This window comes from Castor canadensis, chromosome 7 (assembly GCF_047511655.1).
Source record: "Castor canadensis chromosome 7, mCasCan1.hap1v2, whole genome shotgun sequence".
NCBI classification, from domain to species: Eukaryota; Metazoa; Chordata; class Mammalia; order Rodentia; family Castoridae; genus Castor; species Castor canadensis.
This window is the reverse complement of record NC_133392.1, coordinates 99094782-99114515: the sequence shown is the minus strand read 5'-3', so window position 1 is coordinate 99114515 and position 19734 is coordinate 99094782. Positions and strand designations below refer to the sequence as shown.

At 36.9% G+C, this 19734-nt stretch overlaps 1 protein-coding gene across 3 annotated transcripts in view; it reads left to right on the top strand.

Moving 5' to 3' along the window:
- St6galnac3 (ST6 N-acetylgalactosaminide alpha-2,6-sialyltransferase 3) overlaps positions 1 to 19734 on the top strand; it is a 537916-nt gene that overhangs the window by 266815 nt on the left and 251367 nt on the right. The window contains exon 1 of one of the 3 annotated variants that reach the window (XM_074079740.1): positions 11670 to 11741. The exons of the other annotated variants lie outside the window; for them this stretch is intronic. The gene's annotated coding sequence lies outside the window, so the exon portion shown is untranslated. Of the gene's footprint in view, positions 1 to 11669; positions 11742 to 19734 lie in introns of those variants that run through there. 3 annotated transcript variants of the gene reach the window in all.

Genomic DNA, 19734 nt, shown 5'->3' with positions numbered 1-19734 from the left:
CTTAATGGAAATAATGCCCCTCCTCTTCAGAATGTTAACAACGAACTCTTTTGTTGCACTCTGCTTTATGTTTACCTATGTATATGTGTCTCCACATCTCCAATAAACTTGAGGCTGTGCTGGGCTTCTGGTAGAACTGTCTTTGATCCTTCCTCCACATTCAGCACAGTATCCACAATGGATTAACAAATGTGCTCAGTGGCATATTCGCTCAGTGACAATTCATGCTGGAGTGACACCAGATGAACATCCTACAACTGGTAAAATTTTGTGAAATGCCTAATCAGTTGAAGACATAGAATATTCAACGTGGAGAGGAGAAAAGAACTTATAGCAAAGTATTATATTCTTCATTTTTTTGTCCTTAAGCAATATTCTGCAATATTTATTAGTGGATCACATTTTAAAAAATGTTTCCTCCCTTCAGTTTCCATGATGATATGTTTTAAAAGATTTTAATCTCTTGCTGACTTTTATTCCCCTATCAAATATTGAATTGTTAGAATTAAATTTTGGAATCTAGCTTAGTCTGAGATACTCTCCTCTCAGTTCTGATTTAGTGATGCTTGTGTCTTTAATTATAATCTACATGATGGGAATTGATAAAATTATAGACCCATCTCAGATGAGACCAGAGTCTGAATTCCCAATTCCATGTTCAAGGTGCCTAAAAAGCTCCTTAGAGCCAATGTGTACATTTGGAACTCATGAATCTTTTCCATTCTCTCAAGTTTTAATGAATGATACTGTATGCTTTCCATGTACCCAAGCCAGAATTCTAGAAGTGACCTCTGACATTTTCACCCTTACTCTAATATCTAATCCACTTTCAAGTTCTCAATTTTTACCTCCTAATGTATCTTAAACCACTTAAAGGTAGATCATTTCCAAGCTACCACCCTCATATAAGATAAAATTGCCTCTTCTCTAGACTTCTCCAATAGCCTCCTACAGGGCTTTCCACGTCCACATTTGCCTCTTCCATGCTGTTCACAGTTCTCTATGGCTTGCAAGTTGACTTTGTGAAATGCAAAGTTTTATTACCTGATTTCCTTAGGTATGATTTTCAGTGTCTTCTCCAATATCCTTCTAGATTTGGTCCACAGTGTCTTAGTCCATCTGGACTGCCTGTCTCTCCAGTCTCATCTCAGAACATGCTTCCCTGACCTTCCTTCAGACCATCATTCAAGCATGGAGGACAAACCATTCCCTCAGTCTGGAATGTTTTTCTCTCCAGTGTATCTATCCTTCAGATCTTTTACCACTCAGATTAACCATTACTTCTGCGAGGAAGTAGCTTGTGATCTTTCTAGCACAATGTTATGAAAACACATGTTGCCTTTATAATTTTATATTTATTGCTGATTAATTTGGGGAGGGAATGAGGAAAAGGAAGTTTGCAAGAGATGAAACAAGAAAATCTAAAGGGCAGATTGTGAAAAATTTAGTAAGTCATGTTAAGTCATTTTGGACTTTGTCCTGGTGGCAATAGAGAGCCATGAGATCATTTTAATAGGATGGCAAGATCATATTTATATTTTGTAAGTGTTGTGAGTTGAACTGTGTTCCTTTATAATTTGTAAGTTAAAGTACTAACCCCAGAAGCCTCAAAATGTGTTCTTATTTGGAAATTGCTCATTGCCAATGTAACTAGTAAGCTAAGGTCCTACTAGAGCAGTGTAGGCATCTAAACCATTAACACTGGTATCTTCACTTTTAACAATGCCATGTGGAGAGGTAGGAGTACACAAAGAGAAAATGCCATGTGAAGCTTGGAGTTGTGTTACAACAAGCCAAGGAACCATCAGAAGCTAGGAGAGGCCTGAAACAGATTTTTGCCTTACACCTCCAGAGGTGGCAGGCTCTACCAGCATATCGATCTCTAAATTCTACATTCCAGACCTCTGATATGCTAGATTTCTGTTATTTAAATCACTCAGTCTGGTACTTTATCAAACTAATATTGTAAGGACAATTCTGGTTTGAAAGTGGGAAGAACTGGATGTGGGGAGATGGTTTGGCATTATTAAGCTAAGAGATGATAATGACTGTCAAAAAGTTTAGAAAGCTAATTTGAAAGTAGGATCAACTAAAATGGATGAATAGTTAGGCTTGCAGAGTTGAGAGGAGAGTGGCTTGAGAAATGATAGATTTCAAATCCTTTTGTGGTTGATGATTCCCAAGTGAGCATCTTTAGCCATGACTTCTCTTAAGCCTTCCAGATTTTCATATCTGAACACCAGTTCAGCTCTGCCTAGATTTTCCAGTCACTTTGATGAATGTTTAAATAAATGAATAAGCTGATTAATGATAAATAATTAGTAAGGGTTACCAAGTAGATAAAAAAGGAGAATTAATATGTAACTTCTCTAAATAATTGTATATTAAAGGGAGCTATACTTTAATTCTACCTGAGAAAAAATTTTTTAATTAGCCAGAACTCCCCTAAAATAGAATAGACTCCTGTGGGAAGTGGATTTCTATAGCTGATGTGAGCATCTGAATGACCTTAAGTCTATGACTTCAGTCTATTTACTACTCTCTTTTGTATTCCTGTAGCGTTTACTTATGGCTTTCATATTGTTCTGCTTCTATTCTAATTCAAAAAAGACCTTGTGATCTTCTTAATTTTATGGTAAAAATTTAAGAGCAAAGACCAAGCTATGTTAATATTACCAGCACTGGAGTCTAACACTAAGGTATATATGCATAATCACTTAATAACCACTGCTGTGTTGAACATGGACAAGTTTGAGCTTCAATTTCAAATATTCTCTACCTCAGCTATTTCATCCAATAGTTTAGTAATAAATATGCCTGTCCATTTCCTTGCTTAATAATGAAAACATAAAGTGTTGAGATAAAATATTTCTGCAAGCTAATCAATATTCCTGTTATCAGTTATCCTATGTGAGATTATATTATGCATTAATTTGACTCCATGCTCTGCAGTACATGGTGTATTTTTTGTGTGAAAGCATAATTGCTTCTGCTCATACATAATAAGTAGGTTGGGGAATTTGTCTGATGGTATATCTTAGTTATTAATAGTGATCGTCAAGTGTACTTTTCAAGTTTAGAACCTCATTGGACTTCTGGGAGTTGGTGCCTCAATTTCAAGGAAAATTTAAGCCTTTCTTTTCATGTACTCCTGCTCATTTACTCCTGTGAAAACAGAAGGTCTTGGGTCTTGGAAAAAGGAGCTAGAAGCTAATTAATGGACTGAAGGTAAGGGTTTAATGGCACTCTGATTTCTCTGCAAATGAATGATAAATTAAATGTCAATGAGTCAGAAACATACCTTAGATCTTTTAAAAATTTATGGTTAAAAACATGTAACATAAAAATTATAATCTTAACTATTTTTAAGTGTATACTTCAGTGATGCTAAGTATAGTCACATTGTTGAACAGATTTCCAGGGCTTTTTCCATCTTGCAAACCTGAAATTATTCATTAAACAACAACTCCTTGTTCTTCCCTTCCCTCACCCTCAGGAGCCATCCTTCTCCTTTCTGTTTATATAACTACTTTAGATGCCTACACTACGTGAAATCACACAGTTTGTGTTGTTGACTGAGTTATTTCATTGTGTCATGTTTCAAGATTTTCTTGCTTTTTAAGGCTGAGTAATATTTTATTGTATGAATGTTATATGTCTCATTTATCCATTCATCTTCCTATGGGCTGCTTCCAGTTCCTGGCCATTGTGATTTTCTCTTTAGCTAAATGTAATTTGAAAATATAAAGTTTTTAGGTTAGATTTTCTTTTATGAAGGCAGACTTTTAAAGTAATTAAAAAATTCTTAAAATTCTTTGACACATAAGGCTTCTTATTCTAGGTTGCTATTCCTTAACAAAAATGGTATCAAACATTTTTTAGATAGAATAATGTTATAAAACACAGTTTGAGAAATATTTAAAATGTAAAAATGGATATTAAGTGTGTTTGGCAGATAGGCAAATAAACTCTGGAAATGAATGAATCTTAACCTCGCCCCCCAAAGGACCAAGGAAACCTTGGACAGAATTATTAGGACAAACCTATCCTTTAAAAGAACTCTTTGAAATTAAATGTCTTTCCACATTTATTGATGGTAGTAAAGTTATTGCTTTTGTTTTACCACTATAGTGAGCAGGGTTTTCTGTGACACCTTAGATAATTCCATGAGGTAAATGACTGTTGCTTAGAGATCTGTGCCAATGGAAATCAATGCCTTGCCACGGTCTTTTCTAAGAATTCACAAGGGCTGTGTGTACATAAAAATAGGTCCCAGAATTCTTTTACATTAATGACAAGCATAATATTTCAATTTTTCCACATTCTGACAATTGATGAATAGATCCATTTGCCTTGTCTCCAATTTTCTGAAGATTGGATTCAGTAATTTAATTCATGGTTATAGCTGTTGTGTCAACTGTACTGAGCCACACATCTGTGCCAGGGTCTCTCACATTCACTTCTCTCTCTTCTTTTTCCCTCCAGTCTTAATACTGTCCTGTCCTTGGCAATACTTGTGTGTTCGGAGAGAAAACTGGGAATTGCCAGCAGTGGTAAAAGCAATTGCCTTGCTACTTCAAATCGAGTCCCTGTCCTCTTTTTACATTAAGTGCTTCCTTAATTAAAAATTAATTTACTGAATTCTTTTTTTATTGAATTCATTCTGAATTCCTCACCCCTCTGTCATGTTTCTTTATGAACCAGTCTGTATGAAAGATTCAACTTTTACTACAGCTTAATATTGTCCACAGCAACCCCCCCCTTGTTTTAATTTCAAGGTAGTGACGAGCTGTGAATAAAAATGCAGGAACTTCTTTTTAAATTCTGATCTGATTGACTCTTCTAAAATTCAATCTCTTTTGCTGGCTTTTAATTTATCTCCAAAAATGAAGCATCTGCTATTTACATTGTTAGATATTTGAAAGTAGATCTTAAGTACAAAAGTAGTCAGTTCTACTTGATTCCTGAAATTTTTGAAAATGGCCTATGACACCCTCCCATGAGGCATCTACTTTCCTAAAGCATAAATGACAAGAATAAGAATAAACTTAGGGCTATTGCATGCAGACTGCCATGTACCATGGCTTTTCTCCTATTTTGGTGAACATCTTATTTCACTGCGAAGTTGTAGGTCCTTTCCTGGTTGTTTTAACTTCTATGTGTTTTTCGATATAAAACAATTAAACCAAAAGTTCTCTCCCAGCAATTATGAAGGTGCCCTTGATATCATAACTTGAAATCAACCAAGAAACTACTTTTTCTCATGTATTAAAAACTACCTCTCATCTCCCTGATCTGCTAAAAACACAAGTCCTTAAAAAAGAAAAGTATAATATCTGCTAAGTAGTACTATTTCTGGGTATGAGATTTGGAAGCCAGTGCTTTACAGGACAAATTAGAGTAAGTGAAAATTCATTGAAATAAAGTTAACCAAAACTCTGTAATATAAACAGTGAACCAACACTTACATAACAAAGATATTGCAAAGGCTTTGTAGTAAGTGTGGAAATTTTGATATAGGATAGTGACCATACTAGCAGACAAGTATTAAAACATGACATTGTAGGATTCCAAGGTGAGACTTGATAGGGTTGTAAAATCAGGAAAAAGAAAGACAGCCCAAGACATATACTGTGTCAGAAAAGAACATTCTGAGTGACACTAAGCTAATTCCTTTGTGTGAGGGAGATGGGAGTTAATATAAAAAACATATGGCTTATTATTGATGTAATTATGCTTGTTAATTGTAAACTGTTCATAAAATTCTCACTCCATAGCATAAATCCAATCATTATCAGGTTTTCCTTTTGTTTAATATTAAGAAAATATATACTGAAGGACAGCGATGCCTCAGGCATGGACCTACAATAGTGAAAAGGACATAGCTTTCCCCTCAAGTATTATATAAGAGTGAAACAGATGGCAAGAAACAATACTGTGTAGTAAGCATACTCCACTTAGGGAATAGGAAGTAGTGAAACTTATCTGAATCCTTATGAGCAGGGGAAATGAATGTTAACTAGAAACAAAGGATGGGCAGATTGCAGAAAGGTAGGGGAAAGTTCATACAGAAGCATGTACTGAATTGTGAATGGGGCAAAAATTCAGTTGACACTTTTGTTTTTATTATAAAACCCCACAGTATACTTATGTATTACAAATAGCTCTCTGAACCAGATGTATGTCAACTGTGATTTCAGTCAAGAACTGATGGTGTAGCCAGTTGGAGTAAACCATTCTCTTTCAACATTTTGCTTTACAAGGTTGTAAGGCAGCTTGTTAGGTTATTGATGCAGATAGTGAGTTTACTCTGTATGCAGCTGGAAACTTTAGGATGCCAACTAGGAACACAGTTCTTATTTTCAGCAGCATGCAATGAGTTAGTGCCCCCCTGTACCTTGGATAAAAATGTATCCCATAAACAGACTCCACAAAGCATGAATGCAAAACACGCTACGAAAGTACCTCTTCCTTTCATGGTGCCACAGGGGCGATTACTGACTTGTAAAGTGCACAGAAAAGTGAACCTGTCAAGTCATTCCATTTTGCTTTATACTATTGTCAACCCAACACCTGAATAATCTGCAGGAAGTCCATGGAGAGAATGTTTACCACTTTGCCACTTGCTCTGTGTGCAAGCCCAGGGTTGGCAAAGTTTTTCCGTAAATGGCCAGCTAGGAAATATCTTAAGCTTCCTAGACTGTACAGTCTCTGTCAAAACTACCCAACTCTGTCATTGTCATACATAATCACCTGTAGTATACACAATATGCAGATGAATGAACATGGCTGTGTTTCCATAAAACTAAATTTGCAAAATTGGGCAGGGTCCCACAGGCCCTAGTTTACTGAACCTGCTCACAACGGTCTATGAAGGTGCCTGTTTCCATGACTTTTAGGACTGCTCCTCCCCCTCTCTGTTTGGTTAGGTTTTAGTCATTCTTCAGATCTTAGCAGAGCTCACTTTTTGAAAGGAGAAGCCTCTGGTTCCCAGTTGGCTGGAGACCTGTTTCTCTCCATGATCTCCAAAAGGGGAGAAACCTGCTTGATTTTTCTCCCCATTCCTGAGCATATCAGACACAGTACTTGGGACACAAGAAGGGCTTGTGAATGAAATTATTTACACATTTCTTATTTTGTCAGGATTATAAGTGAATCCCTCTCAGGCACATACTTTAAGGGAGCTGTCCCCCAGTTGTCAGAATGCCCAAACATCACTCTGGACCCTAGCCTGAGCAAGCCAGAGTCTTGGCCACTGTGTTTTCCTCTCCGATTTGCAGAGAAAACAACTAATAACACATGCTTACCTCTGCCAGCCATTACTATCTGTAAGTGAGTTACAGATGGTAACTTATTTGACCCTCATGGAAATTCTATTCCATTATCTTTATTTTACCAAAGAAGAAATGAAAGTAAATAGAGGTTAGTCACATTGCCTAAAGTCACATAGCCAGAAGTTATGGAGCTAGAAATTGAACTTGAACAATCTGATTTCTTGTTGGTACTGTGACTGCTTCCTTCATCCCTCTCTGCCCTCACAGCACATACAGCCTCCAGTCTACACACTTCTTTCTGAGAATCTCAGGAAATAGGGATGAAGGAGGAACAGTGCCTACTTTACATCAGGGGTTGAGAACTTGACCTGAAATATTTAGAGTCCACAGTAGACATTAGGGGATGCAATCTGTGTAACTGGCAGACAATCTGAAATCTAAGATATTCTAAGCTTTGGAAATCACAAGAGACACGAAAATGTCCTTGAATGGCTATACTGCTTTTTCTTTCAAAGTGCCTGCTTGGAACATTGAAACGATGTTCTTATTCACTAAGTATTTTTGATTGTTAGAGAACAAAGTCCTGTTTTAACCCTAAATAAATGTTTTCCCTAAAATCAATTTTTGAAATAATGTAGAGAAGACGATGTTTTCCCCAGTGACAATGCAGCATGGGCCAATCATGAAAAATATTGCCACCCTGTTGAATTTTACACTAGGTACTCACTTCATTTCTAGAATAGGGAGACATACAGAGTGAGTCTAAGTGATCTATATTGCACATAAAAATTAATAAGTTAGTTGTAAGCAGCTAAATGATCTGAACTGTGACACAGGAACTAGTCACTATGGGTCTGAGGTAATATATTTCTTTTGCTTTTTGAAAACTGTCTTCAGCCCAAACTTGATTGAAAAGAAACAGATAATTAACTCATTCATCATCCAATTTAAAAGTCCTCCCTTTTCCTTCTAAACTTTGCCTTACATTTTTATCTCAAATGCTTAATTCTCATTCTATTTATAGGAATATCCCCAAACTAAAACATGCTCTTTCTGACCCAATGACATGGTTTCTTCCCAAACTCTTAGATACTAACATTGTTTTGGCAAGGTTAATAACTTATCAAAACTGAGTTATTTAGGGTCATCTGCATCAATATGGCAATAAATTGATAAATCAAATTTTTGGTTCTCTGTTTTTCTAAGATTATTCAAATGAGCTAAACTGTCACCTTTATGGCCCCAGAAGCTGATTTATATAGCAAATTGTTTTGGAAGGTTTCATTTACTATTAATAAAATCAGGTTTTTCTTATCATGTAATGAATGCATTTACTATTATCCTTCTACTCATCTATCCACCCATTCTCCTACCTATTTGTCCATCCAATCTAAAATTCTAGCCACCCTTGACCCTTTGTATACTCTTTTTATTCTTTATTTTTTCTCTTTTACCAATCAACTTTTACTATCTTACACTTTTTAATTTTGTTCCTTGTCTGCCTCATACTTTAAAATGTACTTCCATTAGATCAGAAATGTCAGTGCAATTTGTTCATAGCTTCTCTTTAGGATCTAGAACAGTAGGCAATAAATGATAATAGTGAGAGATATAAAGAGGATTTTAGATTAAATAATTATTTAGTATGCAATACTTTTCTTGAAATTATTTTTATTTTATTTTTGAGCTATCATACATTAATAATTCAAGGAATTCCATACATTCATGAAGTATGCTTTAAGCAAGTTCATCCCCTCCATTATATTTCCATTGCTTCCCCACACACCTTTTTCAAAGTGTTTAGTGCGTTTCATTGTGCTGTCTTCATGCACTACTTTTAAAGCATCAGACTGAGTGTCTGAATTGATCTAAGCTGAAGCACTATTGATCACTTTCAAGGAGGTTCTAGACTAATAAAGCCATCACTAAAATAGAGCCTTTTAATGACATCACTGTACAAGAGAAAGAAGTTGCTTTCATATGAGAAAAGAAGTAGAAGTGCTATTTCTACTTCTACCTGAGAGAAAGCCTTCTCTGAAGAAGTAGCATGACATAGACATTGAACAAGAGAAGGTTTTGAAATTGGAAGTTGTGGTGAAAAACATTGTAGAAAAAAATGTGACAGTAGGAATTAACAAGCTGAGGTGGGCAACACAGTGTAAGTGGAGCATGAAAAGCAATTGGGTCAGCTTAGAAGAAGCTTAGAGCCTTGGAGGTGGTGATGGAAGATCTGTTGGGAAGAGTGGTTGGGTCAGATAATGGAAGATTTTGATGTCATTTGCTGGTAGGGATGAGTCCAAGATTCTTTTTTCTCTACTACTTAAAACTTTCTGTCTCTCCTATGAGATAGCTTCTGAATGACAATATTGTATTCTTCATTTTGAGTTTCAAAGCAGTCACTTGGGCAGCCCGGTTTGCTAGAGCCTAGAAGGAATTTTGTATGGAATGGAGATTTAGTCTTATCTACATTTTGTAGGTCAACAAGCACAGTTACTTGGCAGTAATTACAGGACTCGCAAGGATGTTGCTCTTGAATAATTTATCCAATATATTAGCCACAAACAAACTCTCATCGCTAAGCATCTCACTTCTCCTGCCCCTGCTTTTCCTCTGGGAGCCATGGGTTGTCCCCTGGTCCTAGGGTTTCATTCAAAGTTGATCTTGAGTATGGGTTTCTACCTTCACAATTGTTTAATTTGCAACCTCAGAGCTGTGTAACCACAGATAGTACTTTTTCCTCCTACCTTCATTTACGGAGGACACCAAAAGAAAATTTTTATCTTGGCATGTGAGTCTGTTGAGTGTGTCCTTGTTCCATAGGTGTACTTTGATACCAGAAAGCAGAGAGAGCAGGTTTCAGGTGATGGGAAAAGCATGCTGATTAAGAGCTCTACATGGACAGACAGTACTAACGCTGCTTGCAAAGCCCTTGTCCAAATACATTTTTTAAAAAATATATGTACTTATTTGTTTGTTTATTGGTTGTACTGGGGATTAAACTCAGGGCTTTTTGCATTTAGTTTATTTCTCAAATAAGATTTTGTGCTTTTGTCCCACTGGTCTGGGACCACAATCCTACTCTCAGATAGCTGTGATTAGAGAGAGGCATTCACCACCATGACAGGGTATTATATTTTTATTCTTAATTGACAAAAGATAATTGCTTATATTTCTGGGGTGCATGTAGCATTTTCATATATATATATACATATACATATATATATATATATACAACTGCAACAGTTGTGTTGCAGCATTATTCACAATTGCCAAGATAGTTTGAAGATTATCATGGAAGCATTTTCAATTTTGAATCTTTTGGTAGAGTTTATCATTTCTCTCCCTTTTCAGTTTCTTTTCTCCTAACTTTCATTACTTGCCAGTTAATACAACTACTGTCCTGTGTTTATAAGTATCCAGATTTGAACTGAGAATAGCATCATTTATTTTAAATAAATTTAAATAATTTATTTAACTTAACAATGAATAACTGACTGAAAGAAAGCATTAATCATCACTGAATGGTGATTTGTCTTTAATTCATCTTTTTCCATTGTTTTTCCTCCTATGTCTTGAATAAGTTCTGAAAGGAGAATATAAAGTAGTGATCAGAGAGTGCCTATTTTTTACACTGTTGGATGTAGAAAACCTATCTCCTCACAAATGCAATGAAATTCATTTCGGCAATAACTTCCCTGATCATTCCAGCCAGATGTGGTCCTTGCATGCTTTACAATAACAAATTCTGACAGAGAGGGTGCCATACTTACATATTCTACTATCAGGGCTCTCATGACTATGGCTTTAAAATATCATCATTGTTGAAGGAGCTCAGATCTGAGTTAAATTATGATTCCACTACTTAGTTGATATCTTGGGGCGTGTCACTCAACCTTCCTGGACCTGAGCCTTTCTTCTTACTTGTTTAAGAGGGAAAAAATAGCAACTATCTTTTGTAATCATCATGGGAAGTAAATAAGATATGTAAGACATGTACACATAGCATAGGACCTGGTAAATAGATACCAATACAAGTTGTTATTATAGTTATCATTTTTTATTTATACTAAAATGGAAGATCCTCCAGGACAGGACATCTGATATACCTTGCAGGGTTGTTTTTTTTTTTTTGATAAGCAAAGATGAGTGTGTGTGTGTGTGTGTGTGTGTGTGTGTGTTGAGGTGGAGTACAAAGAGAGGACTGAAATGTGGAGACTTTCTTAGCCTCTGCTTTCTATTTTTTAGTGGATTTTCCTTAGTGTCTTGTCTCCTGGAAATGAAGGGGGAAGAAGGCAACTCGGAGATGAATTTGGTTCAGGCAACTCATTTTGCATCTGCAGACCATGGATATCTATTTGTAAGGACACAGTCTCTGATAACCAGACATTTGCTTTGTTTTCAGAAATCAAGGTAAAGGAAACAAATGCAGATTTGATATTCAAAAGGCCCTTTAAGAAAGAGGATGGTGTAAGTATTTTTGCTTCCTTTAAAAGCATTCTAGAGACTGAAAAATGTGTTTTCTTACTACCTCCCAGTCCCAGCATTCATTTGGTGGCAGGGGAAGATTATATTAGGACAGGAAGGAACATGTCAAAGTACCCATTGCCTGCATTCAGGGGCCACCACTGAATTTCTAAGTTCTTTCTCCATTGATTTATGTACCCTTAGTTTGACGACTGCTAGTTAGGGAGAAGGAAAGCTCACACATTTCTCAGTAAGCCAAGGTAATAGAGAAGTCTTTTGTCAAGGTAATAATAACACTTAGCACTTATATAGGGCTTTTTATCTTCAAAGGGCTTTCCAAACATTAGCTAATTAAGAAGTCTGTTCAATGTGCAGCAGCTGTTGAAAAAATAAATGTGATGCTTGGGTGTATTAAAAACGGGAGCAGAAACATGAGGACATCCTATATCAAGCAGCTGCAGTGCTCTGTCTAATTTGTTTGCTTCACCTGGTGGAATAGATCAGATGTTAAAATAGTCCTGCTGCGCAGAGTAAGAACGGCTAGGGGTAAGGCAGAGTTTGCACACAGCAGAGTACTGCACGGACTACAGAATATTTGCCTGGGAGGAAAAGCCAAGGAAGCTTCATCGTGTAATTTTCATTAAACTTTCATAATCACAGGCACACACAACCCTAATAAAACAGGTATCTGACATGTCGACAGAGGTACTCTAAGAAGAACCTCTTTACAAGAACAGGCATTCTCATTTTTCACTCAAATTCACTAGACAAATATATACTCAGCACTCACTGGCCACTGGAAACATTTTAAATTACACAGAGACAGTTTTGAAACTATTTTGGATCTGTCATGGGACATGTCAATTACTGTTGCACCTTAATTTTACACCAATATGCACGCACACACACACATTGAATTCAGTCATCATGTTTCTTTTCTGTCTCATTGGTAGAAACGAGCTAATATTCCAGTGCATGATCTGAGGTATGCTTCCGTAATGAAAATAAGATAAATAGCCAACATTGCTTTTTAGGCATTGGAAAGTGGCCAGTTTTTCTCTTTCTCTTTCTAGTTTTGTTGTAGCAGCATTCACTGGTCTATACCCAGTATTCTGTTTAAAGTGGACATTCCACAAAGATGAGGGAAGGTGGTACTTGAAGAGAGAATGGGGACACAGGATGCCAAAGAATAAGTGCCTGCACCTAGTCAGAGTATACAGTGTACTATTCAACAAGCTTGTACACCTACCTGCAAGGCAGATCAGACACTTTCCCTCCGTTGAATTTTAGAAGGAAGGAGGACTATACTTTTGATTGACCTACTTGTCAAAATGGGGTTGTACGGAAAAATATTTCCTCACTGAAGGAGGATGATTTGTGAAAGACATGGGAAAGTAGTGAGTAAAGAAGAAAAGGTGTTCTAGGTATTGGGAGAGAATTTAGAGGGAAAATGTTTCTAGATTGGAAAAAAATGTTGGAAGGAAATTGTAAATAGGTTCACTTTTGTTAAGGAAAAGTTACAGGTCTGATTATAGTAAAATAACAACGAAAAGCCAAGTGAGGTACTGTCACAGAAGTAGTCATGAAGATGCACGAGCATCTGTTCAGGATGTAGCACAGCGTGAAGTCTGGGAAGTCTAGAACTGGCTCATGAGACCCCAGAACCATGCATTGTTTCTAAGAAGACATGGATGTGGTGGGGCCGACGTGGTTAGAAAATCAATTCAGTGTCCTCTGGTTCACCTGCGGCATTGTTCATAATAGGAGATATTTGGAAACAAACTAAATGTCTGGGTATTTTGTTGGGCCATGTTTTTTCTGTGGAGAAAGAATTGATTATAAATAAGTCCAGGTTTATGCAAATGATAGAATACTATGTAACTATTAAAACAAGGAGGTTGTTGGGCACAACAGTTCATGTCTGCAATCCTAGCTACTCAGGAGGTGGAGATCAAGAGGATCACAGTTGAAGGCCAGCCTGGACAAAAACTTAGTGTGACTCCATCTTGACCAATAAGCTGGGTTTGATGGTGCACACCTGTAATCCCAGCTACACAGGAGGCAGTAAGTAGGATGACTGTAGTCTGAGGTCAGCCCAGGCAAAAACACAAGATCCTGTGGAAAAATAGCTAAAGCAAAAAGAGTTAGAAGTGAGGCTCAAGTGGTAGAGCACCTGTCTAAGAAGAACAAGTCTCTGAGTTCAAATCCTAGTACTGCCCCCTCAAAGGAGCTCTATCATTACTGAAAGCTCCAATGTTAGCTAATAAAGTAAGATAGGGTAAAAGTGTGTATAGTGCTGAAGTTTGTACAGATTGTGTGTATACATTCGCATATGTTGATCTATGAAGAAATCATAGGCTGTCTCTAGAAGTTAGAAAAGTTAGATGTAAGAAAATAGCCATGGTAGTTACTGTTGGGAAGGAGAATCAGGACACAGAGGTGAATAGGAAGCCTACATTTCTGAATGGCCTCACCTCCTACCCTCACTTTTAAAAATCATTTTTACTTTTAGATAATTATAGCTTCACATGAAGTTTTAAGAAATAATGCTTAGAGTGTTGGGAGTGCAGCTCAGGGGCAGAGCGCCTGCTTCGTGTGGATGAGGCCATTTTCGGTCTCTAACACACACGCACATATATATATATATACACACATACATATATTCTGCATTATATATATAATACAGAAAAATCTGTTGTACTCTTCATCCAGCTTCCCCCAAAGTCAGCATCTTGCAAAATATAGTTTAATATCACACTAGAAAGTTGACGTTGATATAAGCCACTTATCTAGTTCAAATTTCACCACTTTCAGGGGTCTTTGTGTGTGCACGGTGTGTGAAGTGCCATGCATCTTTATTGTATGTGTAAGTTTGCATAACCAACACCACAGTGGAGATACAAAGCAGTTGGATCACAAGTTTATCTCGAGCTGCCCCTCATAGACACAGCCTGCTATATATGCGTTCTTCTCCTCTCCCCACCTTTCCCCTGGCACCCACTAATCCCTTCTCCATATCCACAATTTTGTCAGTTCAAGAATGTGTGTAAATGGAGTCAAACAGTACGTGACCTTTTGAAATCCCCTTGAGAATCACCCAAGTTAACGGAGGTGTCACAGACAGCACATTCTTGCATTGTTTTTATCTGCAGACATGACTTTTACTTAAAGGCTAAACTATTTATCTGTGAGGAAATTATTACTCTTCTAGATCATAAATCTGCCATTTTATTATTTTCTTTTCCTTTCTTTTTCAGTCTTCAGTGTTTCTTTTCTTATCTGCCTGTGGGTTACTTGAACTTTTTTTAGATTATGTATTTATTTATTTGTGTGTTTTTGAGTCTATCACTTGAATAATTTTCCTAGTGGTTGCTCTAGCTATTATAATATACCTATACAAATTAGCAAAATCTACTAGAGTTACAGCCCCTTTTCTATCTTTTGGGTTACTTTTTATTATCTACATGTTAAAAATTTTGAAAATAAATGAAAATGGCAAACCAAAACACTCCATGCATAATTACTCAAAGTAAATAAAACAAAAACTCACCAAAAAGTCACCTTAGACAGGAAGAGAGGTGAAAATCAAAGCACTTCAGAAGGAATAGCTCAAAGAAATCTTGGCTTAGAAGAAAGCATTCAGGCAAAAATTTCCAGGGCATAAGTAAGAAATCGAAAACCAAGGGCTCACTACAACCTCTGAAGCATGGAGCAGAGAAATCCACGGCACTGAGTATCCAGGCCTTGGGTCTTTGTGGGTTGCTACTTACCTCCTGGGGAAGCTCTTCCATCCCTCAGACTCTCCAAGTCTCAAACAGAAGGGGAAGCTAATAAAGGAGCCTATGTCATCGAATTGCCATGATGATTGACTGAGAAAATGTATGTAAAGTTCTATGCATCTCGTGTGACACATGGGGAAACTCACATAAACCCTTGCTATCACATAACCAAACTTTCCCTCTCAGTGTCTACCAGAGTCAGAGGGTTGCAGGTGCTCTGTGACATGTTGCCATCCTCAACTTGAAAAGACGATGCCCCCAGATGAGTGCAGAAAAAGCCTCAGTGGATGTGGGAATATTTTTCTCTTCTTGGACCTCTTCCTTGTATGGGTTGTGATCCTCTGTTTAAACAATCTTTAATTCATTTTGACTATCTATGGATTTTCTTTCCAGGACTTTTTTTTTTCCCCATCCATTTGCCAATATCTCTAATCCCATCTTACCCTCTACCAGACCCTGCTAAATCCCCTACCATGAATTTTATTCCCAAGTTAGAGGTTTGACCCCATCTTCTATTCTATTGAACAAACTGTAAAAAGATTAATACTAAGGGCAGTTTAGAGTCAACAAGAACTGAAAAAACTTGCAGCTGGTGGCACCATCTGTGCCTGTCAAACTGTGGCCAAGTAGTTTTCCATGGTGGAGAAAAAGAGAATCGGATAATGGCTTTTGCTCTGGGTTTCCTAAGAAATGAGGCCCCCTCTCCCCCAGGAACCTTAGGAGAGGTGGGAGGCAATGTGTGGCTCATCTCCCAGAAAGCAAGCTTCTCCTGGCAAGCAGTCAAATTTGGCTCTGAGAACTGAGAGTGGTCCACTGTGTGTGTCCTTCCACTCCTAGTCCATCTGCAGAATGCAGTCTGTGCCAGGTGCCCAACATGGTACAGGGAAGTGGTAGTCATGAAACTGAGCTTTCAAAGGTCAGCTAATGCACAGGACATATCTAAAGGGGAGTTTCCTAGGTTTTAGTAGTGTAGAAAGAGGGTGGTAGAGAGTAGCAGTGTTGGAGGAAGTGGGAAGGATGCCTCAGAGTGCACCAGCCCTAAGCTCTCTTGTACTGGATAGAATCTGAGCATCAGGAGAAACAAAGAGATAAAGAGAAAAGTATGGCAGCTAAGCCATGTCAATTTATGTCAAGAAAAATTAATGAGAGGAGCTGAGGGTCTTGAGGTCTTGAGTAGACAGGAGAGGAGCAGATAAGAATGGTCATAGAATGGGCAAGAAATGTGAATAGGCATTTCACAAAAGAGGAAAGTGAAAGTGGGCAATAAATAATAAATGAAAGAGTACTCAACCTTATTACTCATCAGGGATGTGCAAATTAAAACCTCAAAGGGTTAACAGTAGTGCCATAATAGCTAAACCAAAAGTGATTGACAAGACCCAGTGTTGGTGAGTACAGGGTAATTGGAGTTCTTTTACCCTGCTGGTCTGAGTATAGTTACTATGACCCCTGGGTGAACTTTTTATTATTATCTATCAAAATTGGACATATGCATTCCCTATTAGCTAGCAATGTGACTTTTAGGTTCTCAAACACAATGAATAAAGTGCAGACCATCATGTACGTGAATGGTTATAAGTTTTATTCATAATAACCATATTTAGAAACAAAAATTCCCATCAACAATGGAATGGATAAATATATATTGTGTATTTCTGTCACGGAACACTGTGTAGCATGAAGTGTGGACCAGTTTCACAGTGATAAGAAGAGAATGATTTATGATGGCATTTATATAGAATTCAAAAGCAGATAAAACTAAATATATGTTTGTGATAGTGGTTGTGTTTTGGGAGAATGAAAAGGGGAGTCTTTGGGAAAAGTGATGAAGAGTTTCTGGGATCTTGTATCACTCTATTTCATAACTTTTTATTGTGGTTACTTACCCATGATAATTTGAACGGATTCATTAAGTTACATGTGTATGATTTTTGCCTTTTTTCTGAATTGCAAACTTTAAAAAGTTAATTAAAAGAAAGGGGAAGAGAAGCATTAGAAAATTAGATTGCATTTTAGTTTTATTTTTGAGAGAGTAAACTAAGAATGAAATTGTTTTTAAATTATTGTATTTGTTGAACTCCTTTCAATGTGATGTTGCACTTGAACAATATCACATGCAATCTAGAACATGTTTTTGTCATTTCCATTCCTTTTTCCTTCCTCTTGCTTTCAAACTGCCGACTTTTGTGCAGTTCTCTTCTGGGAATGAAGAGTCTAAGATTGGGGTTTAGAGCATCCTGAGTCAGCGTCATCCCTGAATGTGTGAGATGTCTTGGCAGCCTCATCTGGTTCTTGTTAATTGTGGATGGTAAATTGCATAGTGCATGGGGTAGTATGTGTGTTCAGCTTGTTGTGGAGGAAAATATAATGATAACTTGGAATCTGGTGAAATGTAATGACGTCTAAAAATTACCAGAAGTTTGGATTGAGACTTGCAATAATGGTACCTAAACAGGTTAAAATACTGGGTAATGTTTCCCGAATTATGACACTAATGTTTCAGGATTATTTTGCTCTAAGAAATGTAGTGCCCATAAATTATCACTACTATGGCAGTAGTTTAAAAAATGATTCCTCAGCACTCTTTGGTTCTAAGACATCATAACTCAGGAATATGTGTGTATGTCTCTGTCTCTGTCTCTGCCTCTCTCTTTCTCTCTCTCTCTCTCTCTTTCTCTTTCTCATCACCTATCTACCCATTGCAGAGAAGGTTGAGATACAAGTAAACAAATTAGGTAGATGGCTATGCATCCATTCGTTGGGGATCTATATACAATTTTGCTTGAAAATAGTTTGGACTGCTACAGCAAGATGATAAGACATTACAAGGCACTAAGAGAATTTATCACACAAGGCATCTAACTTCAAAGCAATATCTACATTCTTGCAAAGATAAGGGCAAGTGTTGGAATAAATAACACTTGGAATTGGGAGTTTTAAGTAAAGACTTCTAGGAACATTATACTAAAAGATGTCCCTGATAAAAATTAGCTAACAGATAGTAATAATAATAATGCTAGTAAATATTTACTGATTATTTAGTATTATTTTGTACTGTTAGCTAGTTTGTACATTATTTAATTCTCATAAGAGCACAATGCTTGCAGTCATGATGAAGTAGCTGTTATCAGACTAACCTTCCACCAGGAAGCTGGATAAACCACCATTTGAAGGTATCAGAGGGCACCAAAAGCAACTAGACTTTGAGAGGTTAAGATCACTCAGAGAAACAATGCACTGAGGTGAGTAGGAGCTCCATGACTCTTTTTCTACAATTCATTTGCAATACATACAAGGGTCAAAAAAGGCCTAAGCAGAGAATTAATAGGCTAGATAACACAGGAAATTTAGTGGAATTTGTAGGCAAAAATTCATATACAGGAATATTAAGATAATCACAACATGAAGAACCAAAATCCTGAAGAAAAAGAAAACACAGAGATCTGAGCCAGGATTCTGCGTGTAACTTCTCTGAGGAATTTGCAGACTTGAACACTGTGTATGAGCAGAGTGAGATGCTAAAAAGCCAACAAGAATGCAGCAGTTAAGATGGGAAGAGTCTGAGCAGAAATTAAGGCAATTCTACAGAACTAAAGAGACAGAAATTGAACGTCAGAACCCTCAAGAAAGAAGAGCACTAGTAAACAAGGCTGACTCTCAACTGACACCCTCGAGAGCCAGACTCCAATGTAAGGGCAAACTGAAAATAGATGCGAGATAATCTGGCTATGCTCTATCTTCCAAAAAAGATTGGAATGTTCCTTGTGGAAGAATAGCATTACCCAGTATGATAGTCAATAGAAAATGACCAGGCATGTCAGGAAACAGTACCAAATAACTCAATTTTTTAAGAGAAAATAGAAATTATATTTTATTGTGAGGTTATCAGATTTTAAAATAACCTTGATTAAAATGTTTTAAGAAAGTCATATAAAAATTCTTTCATAACTGGAAGCCATAGATAAGTATCAAATGGAAACCCTAAAATTGAAAACTTATTTAAGACATGAGTTGTTTTTTACTAGCAGATTACACATAGTGGAAGAGTTGAATAATAAAGCTGGATCTGTTAATAAGAATGCATATGGAAGAACTGAGAGTCAAAAGATGAAAGAAAAGAAGAGGGTACAACAGACATATGAGACCCTGTAAAAACTGTCATATGGTTCTTCTCAATGGATGATCTTAAGACCTCTGCTGGCATGGTCTCTGACAAG